The following is a 15,290-nucleotide window of genomic DNA, read 5'->3' on the forward strand; positions in this document are numbered from 1 at the left end:
ACAGGAAGGCGACAACATGCTGACAGATATAGTATACGTAGAGTTGGCTAAATGAGAAGCTAACTATTAATAATATAATAATAATATTTGATGTTTATATATCCCTTCAGTTTCAACTGAAAAATGACAAAAGTTTTAGTTAACGTGAATCTTTTAAAAAAATAAAGTGATAAAAAACGTGGAGTGTATACTCTCTCTGTTCCCTTTTAGTTACTCGTCCTTCAATTAAAATAGCTATTTTATTATAATATATTTATTAAATGATGTGTACTATTGTATTTGAAATTAATTTGAAGAAAAAAATAATTAATATTGAAGGAAAAATATGAAAACAATCTTAATATGTCAAAAATGACAAAAAAACGAATCGAACGAGAATGTTTTAAGAATATATTCATGAAAAACTAATCAAATTTTAAAAGCATAGATCAAACTAATTTTTAATGGATCAAAAAGTTGAGTGGATTCTTTTTAATGGATCCAAAAAAAAATTATTTTTTAAAAAATAAATTTTAAAAACAATTAAAATAAAATTAAAAAACATAAAAAATGATGTGGCCCTCTAATAAGCTACCACGTGGCAAGGCATTTTTAAAATCCATCTGTTAAAAAATAATGGCATGGATGGGCCGGTTTTGTAATGGCAATGGCATGAATGAGCCCAACTTTTAACAGATGGCATAAATGAGCATTTCTGATAGTTCAGTGGCATATTTGAGCCTTTTTCCTTTTTTTATCCTCTCTTTTTTCTGAGAAGAGATATATAGAAGGGTTTTCTTTTCCTTATGGGGGGGGGGACACATACAGACACATACAGAGAGGGAAAATAAAGAAAAAACTCTCCATGGTTCCAATTTTCCTAACAATACACACACATACATATGCAAAAATCACACACACACACATGAGAATCAAAGATATTAAGAAGAGTGAACAGCAAGTGAGAGTGAGAGATACGTTGAGAAAGCCAAAGTAGTGAGCAAAAAGGAAAAAAAAATGGACTAAGATTCAAAAAAAGGCAGATCGAAACAGTGATACCGGCGATAAATCCAGTTTATTTCATGCTTTCTGGAAAAAATTTCACCACAATCGATTCAAATTCATTGGGATGACTCACCCAGTCCCGAAATTCCCCGAAAAAAGAAATCTCTGTGTTTCCTCGACCTTTAGGCGTAATCTCGGCGAAAATCACTAAAGTCGCCGAACTCCGACTCTTTTTCGTCGATTCTTCTCGCCGTTCGAACCCACCGGAGCTTTAGTCGCATGGTTTCTTTTGGTTTTTCCATTTTTCTAGTTTTGTGTGGATGGTTGTTCTTCGGGATTCTAGTTCGACTCGAATTTTGGGTTTTCATTAGGAGTGATCAGTCTCTTGAGATCAGTTTCTTTTTGTATCGAGTTGGTTCATCACTGAGTGTTCTATTCGGGATTCTAAGTACGGGCCTTCTTAAATCTTATTACCGACTATACCAGTTCTTCAAAGGTCCGTCTCTTAACTCTATTTTTATTATATGGAAGTTCGTTAATATCGTGATTGTGTGATGTGGTTGTGAAAATTTTGAGTAAAAATGTTGATTGTTGTGGTGGATGTGAATGATCGGTATGCTTAAATGTTTGAATCCTCGTTTGGGTATGTGTCCAATATTGATTTCATATTTTTTAACTTGATAGTCGAATTGGTTTTTTGGGGGTCGAGATCGAAAAATTGATAATTGAATAAGTCGAAGGTTGTTTATTTTGATTCATTACTGAGTATTGTTGAATTGGATAGCATTATGATTAGTCCATCGAATGAATAGCTAAAAGTAGGTTTGGGCAGGCAAATATTTAGGAATAAGTGTTTTGCTCATCGAATTATTGAATGCTCGAAATGCGTGTTGAATGGTTTAGTTATATTGTGTTGGAATCATTTGTATCATTTGGCCGGGGAATGCCCCGAAGTACTTTGTATTGATTTATTTAGGGAATGCCCCGAGGTATCTTGTATTTGAAAGATGTTCGTGGTGATGACCCGAGGCGTCTGGTAAAGCACGGGAGCATAGTTAGAATTAGTTTAGGTTAAGCTAGGTTTATATTTTTGAATTTTTTATATTTTGGACTGTATAATTGGACTGAACATTACATTTTGGATTGTTTTGTTTTGTTTGTTGTTTGATTGTTTTGCGTGCTTTTGTGTGGTTTATACATTTCTTAATGTCAAATTAACCGATACGCTCCACCAAGCGACCGTAGTTGAACAAAGGGATTAAGGGGTACCTAACACTTTCCCCTCGACCGTAGTTTGCAAACCAGTTTTTAAAGAGTCAAACCATTTTGAAAAGGATTTTCCAAAGGTGACTTGGCACACCGGATTATGCCAAGTGGCGACTCCGAGTTTTGATTGTTAAAAGTCTTTTTCGAAACTAATTTTCTTCTTTTGTCATTTTGCTAATAAAACCCTTTCGAACTTAAAATGAATCTTTTTGGAGTACGAAAAAAGAGGTGTGATAGCTCTGGCGACTCTGCTGGGGAACCATTTCATAATTAGAGCTTATTTTTTGGAGTTGTATCAGCTTAGTTTGGCACTATAGGTGTATAAACATTTTGTTCGTGCTATTTTGTGTTATTGTTTTATCATTGTGGAGTGTTTACGTGCTACGTGTTTACAGTTTTTCTCTTATATATTTTTGCTTTATATCTGACATTTTTTGCATAACCCGAGTCAATTCTTTCTGCAACAAGTTCTGTAGTACACGTTGTGTACACGACCTATAGTTGAGTCACCCTTATTTTTAGGAGGGAAAGCCATCGGCTGGTATGGAGTGGGTGGAAAGCAAGCATAGCCAATATCGACCATACTCTCCCCTGAACAACCTAGTTAGTAAACCCCAGCGTAGGTCAACCTTTAGGTCATGTTTATTTGCATCATATTGAGATCTTGTGGGACGCACATGGCTATTTGTAGGAGACTCACCACTGAAGCATCCCTAAGTGCTAAATGTTGCATCTTTGAGGGTAACGAGGTCATTTGACAGACTGATTTGGGCGAAAGCTTGAGTTAGAAGCAAAGTGTGTAGGCAAGAAATTATTGAAAAAAAAAAAAGAAGAAAAAAAGAGTGAAAAAAAATTGGTTGTTTTTAGGGTTCTTTATGGCTTTTGTTTTTCACAACAAAAAAAAAATATTTTTTTTACTTTTTTCACTCCTTTTCCAAAAATCAAAAATGATAAAAAGATTTTTCTTTTATTCCTTTAGTAAGTATTCACAATTCGAAAACTCCAGAAAAAAAAATTTCTTTTCAATAGGAGGTTTGTACATTTTTACATAACGAAAATATCAAAAAGATTTTTCTTTCATAGTTGTTGGTGTTAGTTTCTAATTAAAAACACAAAAAGATTTTATTCGTATGTCTTTAGTCGGGTCTCTCAATTCAGGGTTTAGTTTGTCATTTAATCCTTTATTGTCCAAGCTGGACGAACTACGCGTACCTGATTCTCATCCTTTGGGGCGGGATACGTAGGCAACCCTCGGTGGGTCCGGTAAAAATTTATTTTGGTTACTATCTTGGTCCTAGCTTAGGGTCTTCCCCCTTTTAGTCTTGTCTAGAGTCGTCGGTTAATCTTGGTCAAGTAGGGTGACCACACTTAGTTGTACCATTCGTTTTAATCTGAGTCTAAAATGGTTTGTTTCTGCATGATAACCTGTCCGTGTCAAAATCCTGAGGGTCGGGAACTTCTCCCCTTTTATCAATTGTTAAATCATAAGCTTTGTATGTTGTTACAGGATGGATCTGCCTCCAAGGTCTAAAGTCCTAATGGTTTCTAAAGTGCCCAAAAAGTTAATCAAGTGGTGGGGCACGTTCTACTACTCCGAAAGGCATGAGTTATCAAAGAAGAAAGGCACTCTAACTTCTCTCTTGTCTATCATGCCCCGTCCAAAGTTTATCGAGGCTGCATTGACCTTTGGGATCCAACTTGTCTAGTTTTTAGGTTTGGAAGTTGTGAAATGAGTCCTACCCTGGCGGAGATATCTCGTTTATCTAAATTGCCCTACATTAAAAAGATGATATTCAAGGGCGGTGTCATTCTCCCAATAGGTTTCTCCACTGTTATGGGTTGAAAGTTAATGACCATTTGTGTTACCTTAACCAATCTTAGATCTCTTTCGATTACTTGTATGCTCGGTTTGGCCTCCTAGATGGTTTTGATTATTTTTGGGATGAATTTTATACAACTAAGAAGAATTGGGAGAAACGTCACCTTGAAGTCTTCACCTTTGTTCTGTTAGGCACTTTAGTATTCCCCTTGGAAGATAGGCCTATTAATACTCGGTTACAATCTGTAGCGATGGCCTTATTTAACAAGGATAAGGAAGACAAGGTCACTATCGTGCCTCTGATCTTAGTGGAAATATACAAAGCTTTGACCGAGATAAAAGAGGGTATGCAATTTTTTTAGGGGAGCAACCTAGTGTTAAAACTATGGATGATGGAGCATTTGCACACCCCTTCTTTGCTTAAATCTGATGTGATTGACCGATGTTTGCCTAGTCGAGTGGAAACCATAGAACATAGAATAGGTTTTGCTAAATTCTCATTGCCTATAGAAGTCGACGCTTGGGTTGATCTTCTTCAATCAAGAACAGATAACAATGTCTTGTGGACCTATCTATGGTTCCGACCGATAGTAATCTTGGTTGGATCTAGCATACACCCCTATCTAGTTTTGTTAGGGCTTAATTATACCCGACCATACACTCCTCTTAGGGTAATGCGTCAATTGGGTAGAGTGCAAGATATTCCGCCAATAGTGGACTTTCAACAAGATGTGGAGTACTTTAGGGAACAAGCCAGGGGTGAGATCAAGTATGAGCAATTTTGGAGTAATGCAACACGACAGAGCATGGATACTCTCAGGACAGGTTTAGATAATCCCAAATACACTCAAGGATATGGAATCTAGTTACAATTTATTCCTCGGTGTGTCAGCATACCATTACCAGTGCAGCTTAGAGGGAGGATACAAGATAAATGCATAGTTGGCGACCATCAGGATGAAGGGGCGGGGGACAAAGTAGAGGCACTAATAGTTTAGTTATTAGGTTTGCTCAAAACTGTAGAGGGGTGTTAGAAAAGTCTTTTCAAGTGTACTCCTCATGAGGCAGGAATACGTGAGAGAGGCATCTTCCAAAATATCAAAGGGTCCTTACAAGATATGCTACATAGTTTGAATGGGAGAAAGAGAACTTCACAAGAAGGTCTATCTCAGCCAGGGTCATTATGTAGAGCACCAGTTTGAAGGAGCATTTCCTATCTTTTGTTTAGTTTGAGTCCTTTACTTTTCTTCCATTTGTAGTATTGTGTCTTTATTAAGTCATTGTCAAGTTTGCTTTAACTTTGGAGTCTTTATTAGGAGCATTATGAATGTTGTCATGTTAGTCTAAAATGTCATGCAGTCTTTGTTGATTAGTATCGAGGTTGCCTTAATTTCGTTATTTGTTTTTTTTGTTTCTTTCATCAAAATATTATGATGTTACGTCTTTCTTTTGTTTGTTTGTTTTCGTTTTTCCTGAAAAAAATAAAAACCTTCAACTATGTGATGTTTATGCATATGCATCCCAAACTACGCAAGATATGATTCATAAACAACATGATACATAGAAAACCTACTTTTGGGTTCGATCTAATACTTTGTTTCTTTGATTTTCCCCAATTTTCCTCTTTTAAAGAAAAACAAAAGCCATAAAGAATGATAAAAAGAAATGAGATAGCGAGAGAAAAAAAGAAAGAAAGAGCAATGAGAGAAGAAAAGAGGAAGAGAAGAGACTGATGCAAAAGAAGAGAGAAGTGAGGGTGAAAAGCAGAAAAGAGAGGTGTGATAATGTAATGGGGAAATTGGGATGATGTTAAAATGGCCTCATTACCCTCAAAGGTCGGTAGAAATGTGCATAAACCTATGATGTGTACAATATAATTTCTATGCTTGTTGCTTGACGTAATCCTAATGGGTTTTGTCTTTGATGAGCATGTTTTTAAATATAAGTGGTTGGTTTGTAGAACTCTGGCTAGTCACTCGTAATTCACTATATCAAAAGTGAAGCTTGTCATGGCTAGTAGGGAGATTGAAAATTTACTCATTAACCCAGATTAGGATCTCAGGGAAGAAATTTTAGAATGCAATGATGAGGTATTGATACTTAGACAACAATTGTTGGATCTGCACCGAGCATGGGCTAGTGGCATGCCTCCTCCTCCACTCCCTGAAGATCTTGGGAATATCCCAATTGCCCACCGCTCTCTCAGGCATAATTCTCTGTTCCTATTGAGTCACCCAAGTACGCACCAGGATTCACTCCACGATAATATTATTCGGGCACTTCTAGTGTGCCCCTGGCAGCGCCCCAACCAAGGTTCGCTACTCAGCCGATACCACCAGCAGCACCTGTGTTTGTAGCTCCTCCACCGCCCGAAGCTCCCACCTATGTTGTACGTCCGACAATTGTACTTCCTTGGTCTTCCAGTCAACCAATGTTTAAAATTTTGGAGAATCAGTATTGTGCCCCAGAGCCCACTTTGAAGATGAATGAACCGTATGGATACACTCATCCGCCCGCGTTTCCATTTGATATAGAGAAGCCTATTGCAACAGAGGAACAAGAAGTCATGACGTGGAAGTTGAAGAGTTTAGAACAGGCCATGAGTAATTTACAGGGAGTCAGAGGTTATAAGAGTGTTGCCTATAAAGATCTTTGCATATTCCTAGACATTAACCTCCCCCTTGCTTTTAAAATGCCCAAGTTTGTGAAATACGCAGGGCACGGTGATCCCGTGGTGCATTTGAGACGTTATTACAATCAATTGAGGGCTTAGGGAGGAAGAGAAGAGTTGCTTATGTCTTTTTTGGCGAGAGACTTTCTGGTCTGGCTTCAGAATGGTTCATCGATTAGGATATTGACAATTGGAACAACTGAGATGACCTAGCTAACGAATTTGTGCAATATTTTCAATATAACATCTATCTGGTTCCTGATGAGAAATCCCTGGTCAACATGAAGAAGAAAAGTACTGAAGGCTTTCGGGAATACGCGATAAGATGGCGTGAACAGGTCGCAAGGGTAAAACCTCCAATAAAGGAGAGTAAGTTGGTAGAGGTCTTCATTCAGGCACAGGATGAAACCTATTTTCAATATTTACTTCTGGAGATGGGAAAGTTGTTTATTGAAGTCCTAAAAGTGGGAGAGATTATAGAGGATGGAATTAAGATTGGATGGATTATGAGTTTTACCGCATTAAAGGCCACCACCCAAGCAATTCAAGCTGGCTTTAGAAATTTTAGAGGTAAAAAGAAGAAAGAGTATGTGGCGACCGTTGTAGCAAGATCCCATTCCTATCCCAAAAGACCGCCTTGCCCCTATCACCAACCCCAACCCCAAGCCTATGCCCAAGCTCCATATATTCCTCCCCATCATTACTATCCCCCACAAAATCCACTATATTTCGTCCCACCACCCTCGTACCCAGTATATAGTGCACAACCATATGGTCAAACCCCTTCCTACCCGCAATGGCATGCCCAAGCTCCTCAAAATAGTCCTTCAGCTCCTCCAAATTACCAAAACCCCTCTAAACCCTCTTTCCAACCTAGGCCTAAGTATAAGAAAGAGAAGGCAGTCAAGAATTAGTTCACACCTCCCAAAGAGTCGTATGCCAGTCTGTTTGATAGGCTGAGGAAGTTGAAGGCCTTGAGCCCAATTCAAGGAAGGCTTTTGAATCCACCTCTAAGAAATCTTGATTATTCATTAAGGTATGTGTATTATTCTGACATGCCGGGGCATGATATTGAGAAATGCTGACATTTGAAGAGAGCTGTCCAAGATTTAATTGATGCAAATAAAATTTTGGTTCAGGCCCCAAAAGTTCCAAACATTAACTAGAATCCATTGCCAACCCATGCTGAAACCAATATGTTAGAACTGATATATGATGGGAAAGAGTCATCAAGGTGTTATAAGCCTATTGTTAGAATACAGACCAATGAGGACAAATCAGTAAATGTGGAAGATTCATTGAAAGCAATATCATTGAGCCAGGAAGAAATGAAAGAATATAAAGTCAAAGAAAGAAAATAGAAACTCGTGATCATGGTGAAAGGAGGTAGAACAGCTATTGGTTCAAGTCAGGATAAACCTAAGTTGACGGTGGTAGGAGCTACGGGTAAGCCTATCTTGATGGTGAAAGAAGTGCTTGCAGTCCCTATTATAATCAAACCGGTGACCCAACCTCTGATTTTTGAAACGAAAAAGGTCCCCTGGAACTATAAGCGGACTGTGATGACTTATTAAGGGAAGGAAGTCATGGAAGAGGTAGATGTGGTAAGGGGTCTGACTCGGTCAGGAAGATGCTTTGTGCCTGAAGGTCTAAGGAAGTCCAAGACAATCATGAGTAGGCCTTCATCTATCAAAAAGCCTATCACTGAAGAAGAAGCTGAAGAATTTATTAAAAAGATGAAATTATCGGAGTATTCAATAATAGATCAGTTGAAGAAGACCCCTGCTCAAATTTTCCTCTTATCATTGTGGTTGCATTCCAAGGAACATCGTGATATTATATTGAAGGTATTAAATTAAGCATATGTTCCTTGGGAGGTTACAGTAAATCAACTTGAGAAAATGGTCGGAAAAATCTTTGAGGTCAATTGGATCAGCTTCTCTGATAACGAATTGCCAGTTAAAGGTACAGGGCATAATCGGAGGCTTTATATTACCGTGAAGTGTGAAGATTTTTACGTCACTCATGTCATGATTGATGGAGGTTTTGGCTCAAATATTTGCCTTATTTCCACCTTGCAAAAGTTGAATATTGGTGTTGAGAGGATCAGGCCCAACAATGTATGTGTCTGGGCTTTCAATAGAACGAAGTCCAACTCCATTGGCAAAAAAGAACTAATGTTGATTATAGGGCCTGTTGAATTCACCCTAGAGTTTCAAGTATTGAATATCGACTCTTCTTACAATTTTTTGTTAGGATGACCATGGATCCACAAGGCTAATGTGGTTGCATCTACGTTGCACCAGATGATCAAGTTTGAGCATGATAGGCAAGAAGTGGTTATTCACGGTGAAGGGGATTTGTCCCCCTACGAAGATTCTCCCTAGTCTCTAATTGAAGCAAATAATATAGAGGAGACATTTGTCTATCAAACTTTTGATACAGTGCCAGTAGATCGTATCCTTGAAGGATAGGTTATTCCGGGACCACAATTGTCTTCCGCTTATATCATGATGGTGAGTGAGCTTTTCAAATATGGATTTGTGCCAAGGAAGGGTTTGGGAGTGTCTCTGCACGGTATCGTTCATCCCATATATCCGAGAGAGAACATGGGTACTTTTTGTCTAGGATGTAAACCTACGACTGAAGATTTGAAGAAGGCCAAGGAAAGGAAAAAAGAAATACGGCCACTCCCTCGCCCAATGCCGCTACTCAGTGAATCATTTGTCAAGAGCAATGTCACGAAGCCTGTAGAATTTGAAACTGAATTAGTTGATGACTTCCAGAACCTGCTGATTGATATTGATATGGTTAAAGCAGGAGAGGGTACCAGTAAGGCAGACGTGCAGTTCATAGGTCCTGAGGTCCAACTCAACAATTGGGATGTCACTCATCTCCCCGTCAGAAGGGAGTTTTGGTAGTTTATTTTGCTTTTCTTTCTATGTATACGAGTTATTCCAAGGTTGTAATTCGGAATTTAGTTTGTTTATATTCTGTTTTCATTTGTGTTTAAACCCTTCTATCTTTCCCTTTTAATAAAATTCAATGTCCCCTTATTTTGTGTCTAATATATTTTGTTTTTCTCATTTTCTTTATACAGTTCTCTTTATGCTGATTCTAATGACATGACATGCATGCAGAATTTTCAGCCTGATCTTAAAATCCAAACTAATCAAGATATAATGAAGCAAGAGGGGGAATATGATGAAGTAAAGGCACTAGAGGAAATAAGAAAAGAGTTGGAACAGTTTGAAGACAAGCCGAATCCTAATTTGAATAAAACTGAGCCAGTTAATCTAGGGAACCAAGAAGATATTAGGAAAACTAAAATCAGTGTACAGGCTTTGCCGTAGCTAAAAGATGGAATGATTCAAGCATTAATTGATTATAAGGATGTTTTTCCATTGGTCTTATGATGATATGCCTGGTTTAAGCACTGAATTAGTGTCTCATAAATTGTCAACTGATCCCGCATTCCCCTCTGTGAAACAGAAGTTGAGGAAGTTTAAAACTGACGTAAGTATTAAAATCAAAGAGTAAATCATAAACAACTTGAAGCCAAAGTCATTCGAGTGGCTCGTTATCCTATGTGGTTATCCAATGTTGTTCCTTTCACAAAGAAAGATGGCAAAATTTGAGTATCTGTTGATTACTGTGATTTAAATAGAGTAAGTCCAAAGGAAGATTTTCCACTGCCCAACATCCATATTTTGCTGGACAACTGCGCTAAACATGAGGTTGCCTCTTTTGTAAATTGCTATACCGGATACCACCAGATCATTATGGATGATGAAGACGCGGAGAAGACGTCTTTTATCATACTATGGGGGACCTATTATTATTGAGTGATGCCGTTCGGTTTGAAGAATGCTAGAGCAACATACATGAGAGCCATGACCACTATGTTTCATGATATAATGCATAAGGAGATTGAGGTCTATGTAGATGATGTAATTATTAAATTAAAGAGTCAGGCTGACCATGTTAAAGATTTAAGAAAGTTCTTTGAAAGGCTTCGCAGGTATAATCTCAAGCTGAACCTGGTAAAATGTGTATTTGGAGTTCCACCCGGAAAGCTGTTGGGGTTTGTAGTCAGCCGTCGGTGTATCGAATTGGATCCTAAGAAGAACAAAGCCATTAAGGATCTGCTGCCACCCAAGAACAGAATAGAGGTGATGAGTCTGCTTGGTAGGCTAAACTACATTAGTAAGTTTATTTCTTAACTCACAACCACGTATGAGCCCATTTTCAAGTTGGTAAAAAAGAGTGCTACGGTAGAGTAGACTGAAGAATGTCAGGAACCATTCGACAAAATCAAAAGATATCTGCCAAATCCACCCGTGCTAGTACCGCTGGAGCCTGGTAGGCCTTTGATCTTATATTTATCGGTCATGGATAATTCTTTTGGTTGTGTCCTGGGTAAATATGATGTCACGGGCAAAAAGGAGAAGGCTATTTATTATCTTCGCAAAAAGTTCACAACATATGAGGCCAGGTACACTCTTCTTGAAAGGACATGTTGTGCCTTAACTTGGGTGGCACAGAATTTGAAGCATTGTCTCTCATCCTACACTACTTATCTCATATCCCGCATGAATCCTTTGAAATATATCTTTCAGAAGCCTATGCTGACAGGTCGATTGGCAAAGTGGAAAATATTGCTCACCGAGTTCGATATTTTGTATGTGACTCAAATCGCCATGAAAGCCCAAGCCTTGGCAGATCATCTTGATGAGAATCCCATTGATGAAGAGTACGAGCCATTAAAGACATATTTTCATGATGAAGAAGTGTTGTGTGTCAATGAAGTCGTTATAGATGATGATCCAGGTTAGAAGTTGTTCTTCGATAGAGCTGTCAACATGAAAGAAGTCGGAATAGGTGCAGTTCTTATCTCTGAGGCAGGGCAACATTTCCCAGTAACAGCGCAACTTTGATTTATTGTACCAACAACATATCGGAATACGAAGTATGCATTCTTGGTTTAAGGTTAGCTGTTAATATGGGAGTCCAACAACTATTAGTGTTGGGGGAATCAGATTTTCTCGTCCATCAAATTCAAGAAGATTGGGAGATGCGAGATTTGAAGCTCATACCATATCGACAATGCTTGCAGGAGCTATTTCAACGGTTTGTGTTAGTAAAATTTAGGCATATTCCTAGGATTCATAATGAAATTACTGATGCTTTAGCCACTCTGTCTTTAATACTCCAGCACCCTGATAAGGCCTACATCGATCCAGTGCATATACAGAGTCGTTATCAAGCAGAGCTTGATGGCGAACCTTGGTTCTTTGATATCAAGTAGTACATCCAGTCCAGAGAATACCCAACACATGCCACTAATGATCAAAAGAGGACTATTAGGCATTTGGCTAGTGGATTTTTCTTAAGTGGGGGAATCTTATACAAGAGAACCCCGGATCTGGGACTTTTGAGATGTTTTGATGCATAAGAAGCTTCGGTAATCATGGTTGAAATACATTCTGGAGTATGCGGGCCGCATATGAACGGTTATGTCTTGTCAAAGAAGATACTTTGAGCAGGTTATTATTGGCTTACTATGGAGCGGGATTCTATTCATTTTGTTTGGAAATATCTTCAATGTCAGGTACATGGTGATCTGATACATTCCCCTCCTGCTGAATTACACACGATGTCTACTCCATTGCCTTTCGTAGCTTGGGGGATGGACGTGATTGGGCTTATTGAGCCGAAAGCGTCAAATGGGCGCACACTTATTTTGGTGTCCATTGATTACTTTACAAAGTGGGTAAAAGCAGTAACTTTCAAGTCAGTAACAAAGAAAGAGGTGGTAGATTTCGTTCATACAAATATCATTTGTAGGTTTGGAATTCCAAAGATGATCATTACAGACAATGCTGCCAATCTCAATAGTCATTTGATGCAAGAAATGTGTCAATAGTTTAACATCGCACACCTAAATTCCACTCTGTATCGTCCAAAGGCTAATAGCACTGTGGAAGCCGCCAATAAGAATATCAAGAAGATACTACAAAAAATGGTACAAGGGTCTAGACAATAGCATGAGAAGTTGTCGTTTGCATTGCTAGATTATCGCACTACTGTTCGCACTTCAACAGGTGCAACTCCATATTTATTGGTGTATGGGACAGAACCAGTCATCCCTACAGAAGTTGAAATTCCCTCTCTTCGAGTCATTGTAGAAGTAGAGATTGATGATAATGAGTGGGTCAAAACCCGATTGGAACAGTTGAGCTTGATTAATGAAAAAAGACTAACGTCGGTATGTCATGGTCAATTGTATCAGAAAAGAATGGCTCATGCATATAACAAAAAGGTACGCCCCAGGAGTTTTGAAGTTGGTCAGTTTGTATTGAAGCGTATCCTTCCTCATCAGGTTGAAGCTAAAGGCAAGTTCTCCCCAAATTGGCAAGGTCCCTTTATTATGAAGAAAGTATGCCTAATGGGGCCTTATATTTCACAGATATTGAAGGCAAAATGGCAGAAATGGATATCAATGTAGATGTAGTCAAAAGATATTATATATGCTATTTTATTCCTTTGTTGGTTCAATTGCATGCATAGTACCTGCATTTTTGAAGATTAATATGATGAAGGCATTCCATTTTGCTATCCAAACATTGTGTCATCCTTTGTTTACCCCATTTTAGCCTAGTTTTATTTTTCTTTCATACCCCTCTTTTGGAATCAAAATAGAGTAAGAAATAAATGTAAAGAAAAGAAGAATAAAAGAAAAGAAAAAAAAGAAAAGAAAAAGAGAGAAGAGAAAATTAGATCAAAACAAAGAACAAGTTGATGGAACTACGTGCAACCTGATTCTCCTCTCTTGGGAGTGAGTTACGTAGGTTGCCCTATTCAGGGCTCGGTCTAACCAAATAAAGATTTTAGACTCACCCAGTCAACAAAAAACTGGGGCATGAGCTAACATATTGTTGAGTCGATTCCAAAAGTTATAAATCCCAACCCCACTTCAAGTGTCGTCTGAGCCTCCTACTATACTTTTCTTCCTAACCTTATCCAAGAACCAAGTTACAACCAAAGAAAGACCTTCAATCAATCTTTGATAATGTTAAGGCTAAGCATGCAATGGATATTATGATACATTGTGGGGTACTACTTGTCTTTCTCAGCATAACAAGTCAGGAAAGAAATAAAAATGAGAGAGTCTTATTAGTGAAAACCCTTGCGGGTACCACAAGGCGATGGTGAGCTGAGAGAAATAAAAATGAGAGATTCTTACTGGTGAAAACCCTCACGGGCACCATAAGGCGATGGGGAGTTGAGAAAAATAAAAATGAGAGAGTCTTATTGGTGAAAACCCTTATGGGCACCGTAAGGCGATGGCTAGTTCGAGAGAAAAGTGAAAAGGAAAGAGATTTGTCGGCAAAAGTCTTTTAAGATGTCGTCAATTGAATGAGATATATGAGTCCAAGGGATTTGAAGAAGCGGCTCAGCGGAAAAGGCACGAACCCAACAACAAATGGAAGTTTGGATAGGAAGATCAGGCAGTTTCATCCGAAATGCATGTCATAGTCATTAGAGTTGGTTGTCATATTCAGATAAGTTTTCTTCTTTGTTAAAAAGAGGAACATGGCAATTTTTCTTTCATTTATACCTTCATATTTTTTTCCTTTTATGTCTTTTATCAAAAGAAAAGTCACCATCATTTCTTTACACTCTTTGAGTCTATTCTGTGTCAAAACAAGCAAGAAAGAATTTCAAAACTTGATACTAGTCTTTCCAATTGTATGAGGAAAAGCCAAGGACCAGCACACGAGAGAAACATGATCATAATTCAAAACAAGGCAAAGGTAGTCTATCAACTAACAGGTTGCTGGATTCATAAGAGTATCAGATGTCAAAAGTTGCATCTCAAAGGCATGGTAAAATAGTCGGTGTTTAAGTTAAAGGCATTTCCCCGATCTGGTCTGGGTCAATGATGCGACAAGGTAAGGGCAAGTGCCAGCAATCTAAAATAAAATAAAGGGAATGGACATTGGAGCAGGTGTCAGGAAAGTCAAGTGCTGCAAACCATCAGTAAGTTTTTAACTGACAAATTTTCTTTGATGAAACAGGGGCAAATTTGCTTCACTTAATTCAGCGGCCATTGGAAAAGCACTTTCGTGGGATTTTACTTTTTGTTCAGGGCCCTCCTGAAAAATGAGATTTAACTTTCTGTTCAGGACCCTCCTGAAAAATGGGATTTTACTTTATGTTCAGGACTCTCTTGGAAAATAGGACTTTACTTTTTGTTTAGGACCTTCCTGAAAATGGGACTTTACTTTCTATTCAGGAGGTTCAGGACCCTCCTAAGAAATAGGATTTTACTTTCTGTTCAGGACCCTCCTGAAAAATGGTATTTTACTTTATGTTCAGGACCCTCCTGAAAAATAGAATTTTACTTTCTGTTCAGGACCCTCCTGAAAAATGAAATTTTACTTTCTGTTCAGGACCCTCCTGAAAAATGGAACTGTACTTTTTGTTCAGGCCCCTCGTGAAAAATGATATTTTACTTTATGTTCAGGACCCTCCTAAAAAAGGGGA

The sequence above is a fragment of the Capsicum annuum genome, chromosome 4 (genome assembly GCF_002878395.1).
Source record: "Capsicum annuum cultivar UCD-10X-F1 chromosome 4, UCD10Xv1.1, whole genome shotgun sequence".
Lineage (NCBI taxonomy): Eukaryota > Viridiplantae > Streptophyta > Magnoliopsida > Solanales > Solanaceae > Capsicum > Capsicum annuum.